Consider the following 12,604-nt stretch of genomic DNA (forward strand, 5'->3'; position numbering starts at 1 on the left):
GTCAATTACCAGCTCTTTAGTTTTGCTGGCATTGAGGGAGAGATTGTTGTCGCTACACCACTCCACTAGGTTCTCTATCTCCCTCCTGTATTCAGACTCATCGTTATTCGAGATCCGGCCCACTATGGTCGTATCATCAGCAAACTTGTAGATGGAGTTGGAACCAAGTTTTGCCACGCAGTCGTGTGTGTACAGGGAGTAGAGTAGAGGGCTAAGTACGCAGCCTTGAGGGGCGCCGGTGTTGAGGACTATTGTGGAGGAGGTGTTGTTGTTCATTCTTACTGATTGTGGTCTGTTGGTCAGAAAATCGAGGATCCAGTTTCAGAGTGGGGAGCCAAGTCCTAGGTTTTGGAGCTTTGATATGAGCTTGGCTGGGATTATGGTGTTGAAGGCGGAGCTGTAGTCAATAAATAGGAGTCTAATGTAGGAGTCCTTGTTTTCGAGATGCTCTAGGGATGAGTGTAGGGCCAGGGAAATGGTGTCTGATGTGGACCGGTTGCAGCGGTATGCGAATTGCAGTGGATCAAGGCGTTCTGGGAGTATGGAGGTGATGCGCTTCATGATCAACCTCTCAAAGCACTTAATTACGACTGAAGTCAGGGCCACTGGTCGGTAGTCATTGGGGCACGTTGCCTGGCAAATGCTGGCAATGGTATAAGTAAATAAACAAAGCACAGCTGTAAAAGAGGCATAAATGGTGAAAGTGATATTATCAATAGCTACCATCCAGAATAATGGGGAAATTGGTTGTGATCTGGACAGGTGCACTGCACTCAGTTCCACATCACTCTATTCCCCTCTGTTAGTGTCTCTCTGTATTTTACAATCATTATTGTATTTCCATTTCATTCTGTTTCACTGTATTCAATGGCACAATGATTGAGCAGGACAAAACATTATACCTGATACTACAATAGACCAAATACAGCAACTGCACCAATTCACAATTCCACACCTCAGACACTATACCTGATAAAACTGTACACACCTTGCTGCTGTGCGGACATACCACAGACACATTGCACATAAACCCCAGTATGAGACACAGCAACACACTGGTTCTCCAGACCCATCCCATTGGCAGATTTGAAGTTTTGCTGGATAGTTGATCATTCAGCACTGATTTTTGGACAATTGATTCTTCCTCTTGTGCCGTACACATTCATTCTCAACAGATCTGACTTGTGTAAATCCATCAAGTTCCTTCATAGTCGGTGATTGGGAAATCCGCATTGACCTGACAATTCAAGTAATCAGGTAGGACCAATCTGACCTTTCATGAGAAGCTTAAGAAATAACCCAAGCTTCGGGCCCAGTGTTACCTCCCAATGGAACTGTTAACTTTTAACCTGAATTTAATGATTAGATTTTACAGTAGTTGTGTGGTTATAGTTGCTTCCAAACGTGATTATTTTAAGTTTGAAAGCAATATTATTAGAACCGTATTGGATTATCAATATGTTACCTTCCCCCTTACATTGCCACTCTGTTTCCCTATTGTCAGATGGATGTACCTTTAAGAAATGGGTGTTTACCAAATAGCTGCAGTGATGTCAGTGTGTGGGTGGAGCTGGGCTGTCTGTCTTTCACTTTCATTTTGAGCTGGGAGCTGCAGTGTGTTTTTGGTTTTGTTTTCTGAGTTGGAGAGCTGCATTCAAAGCAAGCAGCTGTGTAATGATCTCTCTCTCTACAAGCTAAAGAATGTCTTCACCTCATTGATGATTTCAAAGTAATACCTGTTTCTGTAGAGAATTTAAACCTACTGTTCTTGTTGAAAAAGATTTTAACTTATGGATGTTGTTTGGGAAGTTATTAAGGGTTATCTATAGAGTATTGTATCTGTGGGGTTATAAGAGTTGGTAGTTGATAAACAGTTTACTGTGTGTTTATAAAATGTTAACTGGATTCATAGAATAAACATTGTTTTTGTTTAAAAATACTTTTAGATCTCTATTGTATCACACCTGTAAAGTGGGCCCTTGTGCTCCCCATAACCAAATTCTATTAAAAGTTGTGGGTCAGGTGAACTCCATGTATACTTTGGGGTTCTCTAAACTCTGGCCCATAATACTATGACCTGGACTTCCAGTTTTGTGTCTTTAGGATGCAGTGTCAGATCTCCCTTTTGCACCACAAAAGGTTATTTCTGTAGCTTGTGATTTTCTTTTAACCCAATAATATTTTCTGGCCTCATTATCATTATAGGTTCTTACTCTCCACTTTTACTCCATTCTGCCAACACATGGGGCGCGATTCTCCACTCCCACGGCGGTTGGGAGAATCGCCTGGGCCGCCAAAATTTCCGGGGACTCCGGTCTGACGCCCTCCCGTGATTCTCCCAAGCGGCGGGAACAGCCCGGTCAAGTTCCGCGGGCCGCAGGCCGGAGAATCACCGAAGACACCGAAAATGGCGATTCTCCGGCACCCCCGCTATTCTGAGGCCCGGATGGGCTGAGCGGCCAGGGCAAAACGGCGGGTTCCCCCCGGCGCCGTCCACATCTGGTCGCTGCAGTCATGGGCGGTGCGTGAACGCTGGGGGGGCGGCCTGTGGGGGGCGAGGGGGGATCCTGCACCGGGCTTTACCTGGAATGTGGGGTGGCCCGCGATCGGTGCCCACCGATCGTCGGGCCATCCTCTCTGAAGGAGGACCTCCTTCCTTCCGTGGCCCCGCAAGATCCGTCCCCCATCTTCTTGCGGGGCGGACTTAGAGAAGACGGCAACCACGCATGTGCGGATGACGCCCGTTATGCGGCGCCAGCCGCGTCATCTATGCGACGCCGCTTTTACGCGGGCGACAAGGCCTGGCGCATGTAGATGACGCGGCCCCGATCCTGGCCCATTGTCAGGGCATGAATCGGTCGGGACCGGGGCCGTTCCGTGCCGTTGTGAACCTCGACGGCGTTCACGACGGTACGGCCACTTCGGCGTGGGAGTGGAGAATCCCGCCCATGGACATCACTTCTTTGCCAGCTTTCTGAACATTCAACCAATATTTGAATTTGCCAGCAGTTTTTCACCCATGTACCACTATCATTGCATTTCTATTCACTGGACATCTCTAATAGATGCCAGCCTTATACCCACCGTGTATAATTGTCCTGTAAATGTGATGGCTCTGTCACATGTGTGATGATCATGCCATATTGTCACTGTCTAGAACTTGATCTACTACATACCATTCCTCAGAACCTTCATGACCAAAAATGTGAGTATTTGACGTATAAGGAGCCTTATTTGCTTTTATCAGCTGCGCAGAAGCTGAGATTTTGTCATTAGTTCTGATTAGTTATGAGGAATGAATTTTAAGAACCACATTTTTGCTGAGTTGGGCTGAGCCTGAAGGCACTTACAAATAGCAGGCCTTATTCTGGCTTTCATACCCACAAATCATCATGATGTCATCTGGCAATTGTATCATCAGAAGTAGACGTATGTTTTGTTGTATTGACAGCTATAGCACCTTATAATAAGTTATTTTATTTGATGTGGTTTGCGTGCTAATTTTCATAGGATTTAGACATGTGACAAATTGGCAAAAAACTGCGAATTTGGTCCATCCCTGACCGAGATGCTACACGATCGGCTGGTGTGTGTGATTATTAACATCTGAAGCCAAAAAGAATTTCTGGCAGAACCGAACCTAAACCTGAAAAAGGCCATTAAGCTAACCTTGTCCCTGGAGAATGCTGAAAAAGGGGCTCAAGATCTTCAAGGGATGCTGAACAGTAGAGTCCTCAGATTGGGGGGAGGGTCTTCGTAGAGAAAAGCCTGCATTTCTGGTGAAGGCACTCATGTGCCTCACCCACTACCAACCCAACATTCCATAGGGATGACCTGGTGCTCCAAGAAGTGGCAGAATAACCCCAGAGGTATCGGAAAATCTCTCCGGAGGAATACAAGTATCAGCTGCTGGACTGTTGACTGCTGCAGAAGGGCACAACCTAGACAAGACTGCCAGAATTGGAAATACACAGATCACCCAGGCAGGAAGTCAAAGCCACCTCAGGCCCATGTTTTGTGAGTAAACAAGCCCTCTGTGGGGGAAACGATAACATTAAACTACATTGTCACAACGAAGGTCACCCCAATAAGGAATAAAGGAATAACCCCTTAACGGTTATTCTTTAGAGATTGAGGTAGATATGGGGGCTGTTGTCTCTGTCATAGGGGAAAATTCTATGGACATTCTATCACCTCTGAACGGATATTCTTCGCTTAAGCCTAGAGACACCAGGGACAGACTAGCCACGTATATGGTAGAACCTTTGAATCCCGGTATCTTATAGACAGCAGTCGGCCTGTCTCCCACTCATATTCATGTGAGAGTCAGGACCAAGTCTTATGGGCACGGATGCCATGGAAGATCCTCCTTTGCCGACTGGAAAATTTAATATCAGGGGCCGGTGGATTATACAAGGTTATTAGTAAATACCCGCAAGTCTTTCAAGAGCCTTGGTAAAATAAATGGACCAAGGGCCAAAATCTATGTTGACCCCAATGCCCTGCAAAATACTTCAGTGCACAGCCAGTCCCATACTTATTGCTTGAGAAAGTGGAAACTGTGTTTGAGTGGATGTAAAACCTTGAGATAATATGGCCAGTGTTTGCAGAGTGGGCCTCACTCTTAGTTCCCATCCATAAACAGGACACTTTTGCGGGGATTATAAACTTACCGTCAACAAGGTCTCACAATTGGACTGGTACCCCATGCCATGCATAGAGGATTTGTATGCCAAATTGGCAGGTGGCCAAACCTTTACAAAACTTAACATGAGCCACGCCTACTCCCAGCTGGAACTAGATGACTCATCCAGAAAATTCATTACGATAACACCCATAAGGGCCTGTACAACTATACACACCTGCCGTTTGGAGTCTCATCGGCATGTGCCATCATTCATGGTGTAATGGAAAATATTCTCCAAAGACTACCCAGGATTTCAGAATATAATAATAATATCTCGACTGCACACTAATTGCTGGGGCTACTGAACAAAAGCATTTTGCAAACTTGGAGGAGGCCTTGAGAAAATGGTCCAACACATGTGTACATGGTAGCACAGTGGTTAGCACTGTTGCTTCACAGCGCCAGGGTCCCAGGTTCAATTCCCGGTTCAATTTGCGGAGTCTGCACGTTCTCCCTGTGTCTGCGTGGGTTTCCTCCGGGTGCTCCGGTTTCCTCCCACAAGTCCCTAAAGACGTGCTGTTAGGTGAATTGTACATTCTGAATTCTCCCCCAGTGAACCTGAACAGGTGCCAGAATGTGGCGACTAGCGGCTTTTCAGAGGGTCACAGCTTGGTATGGCAACTGCTCAGCCCAAGATCGCAAGAAACTGCAGACTGTGGTGAACTCAGCCCAACGCATCACACAAACTTGCCACCCCCACATTGATTCTGTATACACCTCTCGCTGTCTCAGGAAGGCAGACGGCATTATCAGAGACCCCTCCTACCCAGGCTCTGCCTTCTTCCAGACCCTTCTGATCAGGCAGAAGATACAGAAGTCTGAAAACCTGCACATCTGGACGTAGGAACAGCTTCTTCCCCAGAGCTACTAGACTCCTCAATGACTCCCCCTCGGACTGATCTGTTCTCTGTAGGAACACTATTCACGACGTCCTATGCTGCTCTTGCTCATGTATTTGCTTTGTTTGGCCTCTTTTTCCGGACTGTAACCAATGACTGTTTGTCGATGTACCATTTGTCAATGTTCTCTGTTGATTATTCTTTTTTGTCTACTATGTACGTACTGTGTACATTCCCTTGGCCGCAGAAAAATACTTTTCACTGTATTTCGGTACATGAGACAATAAATCAAATCAAATCAAACTTAATTGCAGTGTTCATATAAGCCTACTTGTGACAATAAAGATTAATTATTATTACATCACAAGAGGGAGAAATACATATTCCAGGCAGGTGAGGTGACCTACCTTGGTTACTGGGTGGATAAGAAAGACCTACACCCCGTGGAGGATAAGGTCAAGGCCATTGAGGAGGTGCCAACCCAGTGTTATACGAGTTGAAATCCTTTTTCGTGTTGATAGATTAGCTTGGGGAATGAGCAGGTTAGCTGGGGTTATGGGGCTACGGAGAAAGTGCAGGTGAGGGGGCCCAGGTAGAGTGTTCTTTGCAGGGTCAATGCAGACTCAATGGACTCATTGGCCTCCTTCTGCACTGTAGGGATTCTATGGATTCTATGGAAATGAATCCAAAATCTGGCCACTTTGCTGTCCCACTGCACCCGTTACTAAGGAAGCACCAGAACCAGAAGTGGTCGTGGCAGGCACCAGGATATGGCACCTTTGTGAAAGTGAAACAGCAACTGCTGCTGTCAAACATACTAGCCCACTATGATTTCAGAATGGAACTAATATTGACATGTGATGCCTCTTCCTATGGAGTGGGCGCACTCCTCTCGCATCGTTGGGAAGATGGCATGGAAAGTCCATTACCTACGCGTCTAGGACCCTTGCCGATGCAGAGCGGTGCTACTCACAAATCGAGAAGGAAGGTTTTGCTGTTATTTTTGGTGTAAAGAAATTCCACCAGTATGTCTATAATAATAACAGAACACAAGCCTTTGCTGGGTCTTTTCAAAGAGGTTTTAGCAATTCCCCCATTGCTTTGGTGCGGATCCAATATTGGGCCTTGTTGCTAGGGGCCTATGAATACTCCCTCGAGCTCCACCCTGGAGCACGTGTAGTCAATGCAGACATCTTGAGTCACCTCACACAGCCTACGAGCTTGGCTCCTTTGCCAACGTTGGAAGATGTTGCCATGACTTGAAACATTTTAGACACCTTGCCAGTACCTGCGAAACAAATTAAGGCTTGGACACAGAAGGACCCCACATTGTGCAGGTACTGATGCGTGGGGCGAAATTCTCCGGAAACGGCGCGATGTCCGTCGACTGGCGCCCAAAATGGCGCAAATCAGACGGGCATCGCGCCGCCCCAAAGGTGAGGAATGCTCCGCATCTTTGGGGGCCGAGCCCCAACCTTGAGGGGCTAGGTCGGCGCTGGACGAATCTCCTCCCCGCCAGCTGGCGGAAAAGGCCTTTGGTGCCCCGCCAGCTGGCGCGGAAATGACATCTCCGGGCAGCGCATGCGCGGGAGCGTCAGCGGCCGCTGACAGCTTCCCACGCATGCGCAGTGGAGGGAGTCTCTTCCGCCTCTGCCATGGTGGAGACTGTGGCGGAGGCGGAAGGGAAAGAGTGCCCCCACGGCACAGGCCCGCCCGCGGATCAATGGGCCCCGATCACGGACCAGTCCACTGTGGGGGCACCCCCCAGGACCCCGGAGCCCGCCCACGCCGCCTTGTCCCGCCGGTAAGGTAGGTGATTTAATTTACGCCGGCGGGACAGGCATTTTAGCGGCGGGACTTCGGCCCATCCAGGCCGGAGAATCGAGCAGGGGGGCCCGCCAATCGGCGCGGCGCGATTCCCTCCCCCGCCGAATCTCCGGTGCCGGAGACTTCGGCAACCGGCGGGGGCGGGATTCACGCCAGCCCCCGGCGATTCGGCGATTTCGCCGCTGATCCTCAATGTTGGAATCCAGTTGGCCAAGTTGGCGCCCAATTCTGATGGAGCTACACATCTGTCACCCTGAGGTTTCAAAAATGAAGCTGCTCTCAAGAAGCTGTGTCTGGTGGCCAAGGATCGATTCAAATATTGGGAACTTGGTGAAGCAATTCCCTTGTGTCATGAGAACAAGAGGCTCCCACCTTCGGCCTCCTTCACCCGTGGCAGTGGCCTGGAAGACCATAGGTACAGGTACACATAGACTTCGCTGGTCCATTTTTATGGTTGATGTTCCTCCCCATTATAAATGGATGGAAGTGCACTATATAGCTTCTTGAATTCAAGATGGCGCCGGAGTGAGGTGACTTCTTGCAAGCTGTGCCCAGCATATCCTCTAATTTTATCTTTTACTCTCGTTCTATGCTTCTAAAGCTTCATTCTAACTCTTTTAAACTCTCTAACAATGTTCTAATTCAATTACTTACAGATTTAGCGATCTTTAGGACCTACCTCGTATTAAGTTGATCTTTTCTCTTCACCTTGCTATAACTGTAACGTTATATTCTGCTGTCTCTCCTTCCTTCCCTATGTGCGGTATGTATTGTTGAAGCATGCAAGAAACAATACTTTTCACTGCATACTAATACATGTGACAATAATAAATCAAATCAAATCAAAATCAAATCAAATTCTGCGAATTCTCAAGAGAGAACTCGGGCAAAACCTTTTCAACAGAGATAAAAAATCTCTGAACTCTGCCTTCAGTGAATCCAGCCACTAGATCATTACTCGGACTTGAACCACGTGGCGGTATCATAAAGATACCTGGCGACTCAAGAGCAAAGGTAATAAAACAGAGCAATTAAACTAAGGCAAAGTTAGCAACACTTTGAAGCTCTCCCATGCTAACTTTTGTCTCTGGAGTTCAAGCTCACAATTCTGCATTTCTCTTCTTTTTTCCTCTTTTTCAAATTCAAGCTCCTTCACCGATGAATGAATTCCAGCCAACTCGAGGTGTGTTATACCTATTTAGGCTTTTCTTCTAATTCCAAATGCTGTGCAGCCATGTTTGCTCTCTTATCCCCAGCTTTTAAACTCTTCCTTCAATATAATTAACCTATCCCTAATTCAGGGATAAATCTCCACTCTCCAGAAAAGTTGTAGCCACTGGCAAAGCCATTCGGCTTTTCAATATGGCAATACAATTCATTGTGAAAATGTTATCAGCCTTAGCCTCCACAAAACCCAGCACCCGCATTTGGCTGTGGATCCAAAGTCCAGGACATGCCCCAAATTTATGTTATGATCCAATTAGGTATGAGTAACATTTTGTTTAATGTAGACAGAGTTTGATATCCCAGTTACTCAATAGGAGAACAAAGCCTCAACATTCCATGTTTTAAACAAACATTATAAATTTCCGATACAAAGTCAGAAAAGCAAAACAATCTACAATATCAAACTTCTACTCTAATATTCAGTATTCGCAGGAGGTAAATATGAATTAACAGGAAAACTGATGTTAAGCACATCACACTTCACCTTAAATGTCAGATGCAACAAGGACGAACCCCAGCAACCCATCCAGACGGCCAGTGACCATTTTGAGTCACACTGATCCCATTAAAACCCTTCCTCACACAAGATATTTTAATTCTTAATTTTTGAAGATTTAGCACCTGAATTCCCTCAAAAGTCACTCTGACTCAGACAGCTTCAACGACTGGTCACCTCCTAATGGTTCAATTACTTCTTCTAAGACTACATCAATGGGATTCACAAAGATGCACACCCACCTCCAATTAATGGCACTCTTCCATCTCTTTCAGAGATCACTCGCTTAATGTTCCTTGGCCACTTCAGCTTTTTAGTCACCTTTTCAAGTGAAATAAAACAATCTCGCAACTCTGTCTTCAGTGAATCTAGCCACACGGCGAAGATTCATCGTTATATCAAAGCTCAGAGTGGGACTCAACTCATCATCTGAATTACTAGACTCTCTTTTAGCCTGTATTCTAAACTTTTTTTTAGCCAGCTCCTGGGTTTCTTTGGGCCCCATTCTCCTGGTTGCACCAAGCTTTAAATGTTTTGATGAGCCGTACTGGCTCCGAGCATGCAACCTGGTACCTTCTCCCACCTTCTTTGCTTTCCAGGCCTTCTCCTGAGCCCTAACTGCACAGAATGGCTCCCAGAGCTGCAAACCACACCAGGTCCAGACTGCAACTAACTCCCTCCCCCAGGAAACACAGAGCTTAATTTAAACAAGCGAACCCTTGTGAGCTCCACCCATCTCCATGGTAACGTAGCCATTTAGACTTCACTGCACGTTATTAAAGCAATTTAGCTCTAATTACCAAGCAAAACAACTCTCTGGACTGCTCTTCTTTTGCAAGTATTATAGACACTGCCTCTTCAGGTCTCCAGCTACGTAAGCCCACCTGTTGTTTTAGGATCTTACCTGTTGAGTTGTTAACCACCTAAGTTAACATAATGTTAGAATCTATAGTTTGATGGATCTTAACCTGCCGAACTACGCCAAGTTGGGGGAAGCTTAGTTGATGAATCAAAGTCCTGGCGCACTACGACAAGTTGTAAGATCTAATAATACACAAAAGCTTGTTGAAAGTGTTAATTTTCTTGCAGAGACAAAAAGAGGAGTATAGCTTGGAATGATGCCATTCGCATCTCTAAACGGTTTTTTATTTGTCACGCAAATGGACTGGGAGTAAAAATTGGATTGCTGCCAAATTCCCGTTATCAAATGTCTTTGAACGATCTGTTCTCTTGGAACACAGACTCGCTTCCAATCAAAACCATTGCTTCCCCCCCTTCAAAACCAGCTTCCACATTGTCCGAAGCTTTAATTTCCAGGCTAATTTTAAACATTTATTTTAAAATATCAAATACAATAACTTATTAAATATATAACTGAACCAATCTTGTGCTGTACCTTGATTTTCTGTAGATGAATTTGTCCATTCTGTTAAAGGAAACAGAGCCAACAAGATATGTTAATTTCTTTAAATTAATAAAGCAACGTTCAGAATAATGACAGTTTTCTTAAGTTGACAATTCTTGGCAACTGTTTAGCGATACATTGAGGTTTCTTTAGCTGCTTTGATGGCAGCCGTTCTGTTCTGAGTAAGTTCCCTTTTCCTTTGGAAATTTCCTGTCCCAAGTAAATATCTTCTTTCTGGGCAATTTGTGCTTTTGCAAAGCTAGCTTTGTGACTATTAGTACTGAGGTGGTTCAAGACCACCTGTAAGTCTTTGTCATGATCATCTTTATTGATGGAGGTTATCAGAACATCACCTTCATACTGGATAATGGTGGAAGGCCGTACAGGCAGTTACCTGAGATGATTCTGTAAAGCCATGTGGTAAATAGTTGGGCTTTTATGATACTGTTGTTGATTAACTGTAAAAGCAAACCATGGTTGAAGTTGCTTAGCCAGTGTTGCTGACCAGAAGCCATACTGGGTGTGTCTTGTTGGTACGTGTTACATGGTTGACCACGAGGTGGAGATGTATTGTAGTGAACATTGTCTACTTCATTATCATCTCTCGAATCCATCCGTTGTTTTTGATAGCATTTTGCCATCCAGTGTCCTACTCTACCACAGAAAAGACATTGTGGTATTTTCTTACATGATTTTAATGGCGCAAGGGTACATGTTTGCCCTGGCGCTGGTGGTGAAATTGTAGTTGCTGCTGATATTCCTGCGGGTGCTGCAACAGCCGCCGCTGGAACAGCAGGTAACATGGGCTGGATTTGAGCAATAGGCTGCATTTGAGCAGCTGCAGTGTTAAAAGTTGCCTGAATGTGCAAACCACGATCTATCTGAATGCATCGGTCAACTATGTCTCGGTATGTGCCAGCTGTGGCCCAAGCTGGTAAAACCAAATTCAAGGCAGCAGAAACTTTAGGTTTAACACCGGCTATAAAAGCCGTTTTTAATGGACTTAAAGTGCTTGCATCCCATGTGTCATTTTCCTGGTCGAGTGTCATCCCTGAATATTCCATCCAAGTATATAACAATCGTTTCCTCAAAATCCTGAATATCTTCATTATTTTTTGAATGCAAGATGTGATCTTAGACCAACCTCGGGGGACGAAATTTTAATAGCCAATTCTTGACTGCTAGCCAACCAGCTTCTAAATTTAGCAAATCGTCTGCAAGGGCAACTTCTACTTCATTTCTAAGGGTTGAAATTACACGAGTACCTAGCATGATAGTCAGAATTTGTACTCCATCAAATGGGTGGAGACTGTAAAAGGATTGTAATCTGAATTCCATCCCATGTGGTCATACCACCCTTTTTAGGGCGTGGAAGATCTTTGGACCATTCGTCAATTTTTGAAGGATCAATTTGTTCATGAACCCATTGGTGGTCAAATATGTTTCTAGATATAGTTTCACCGTCTTCTTCTATTTTTTTGCTTCCAACTCTAACGCGTTTGCGTTTTAAAGGGGCTACTTTAGTATTTTGTATTGTAGGAACACTATCTTCGTCTGAATCATCTGACAAAGGAACTAATTTATTCTTGACAATTGATCTCGGCTGTGCAATTGCCGATTGTGCCACTAGGTGGGGTGCTTAGGTGCCTTCTGAGTTTGTTCAAATTTCTGCACAGAAAGCCTGTTTGTCAAAAAATTGCAGTGTTCAGTTACGTTGTTTATATCTCTTTCTAAAACACATCTTTCTTCCATTAACTTGCAATTTTCAAGTTCAATACGCTCAGTTTTTAATTGCAATTGTCGGTATTTTGACTCCACTTCAAAAACTTGATTTTGGAATTCTGTTATTTGAAAAGATAACTGCTGGAGTTCAGAGGTTTTGTTTTGCAAATCTGTTTTAATTTCATCATAATGCTCAAGTTTGGATTTTGCAACTCGCAATTCTTCAACAACTGCAGAAGTTGGTCTTCAGTGGACTGAAGCTGATGATCACTTTTATTTTTAATAATGATCTCTTGCTGACTGTGTATCTGTCCCGTAATTACCAGGGACCATTTTACACGTTCTGCACCGTGTAATCGTGTGCATTTTCCCCATGCTCTCTTGATATTATTGAAGGACCA

This window comes from Scyliorhinus torazame, chromosome 4 (assembly GCF_047496885.1).
Source record: "Scyliorhinus torazame isolate Kashiwa2021f chromosome 4, sScyTor2.1, whole genome shotgun sequence".
NCBI lineage: Eukaryota > Metazoa > Chordata > Chondrichthyes > Carcharhiniformes > Scyliorhinidae > Scyliorhinus > Scyliorhinus torazame.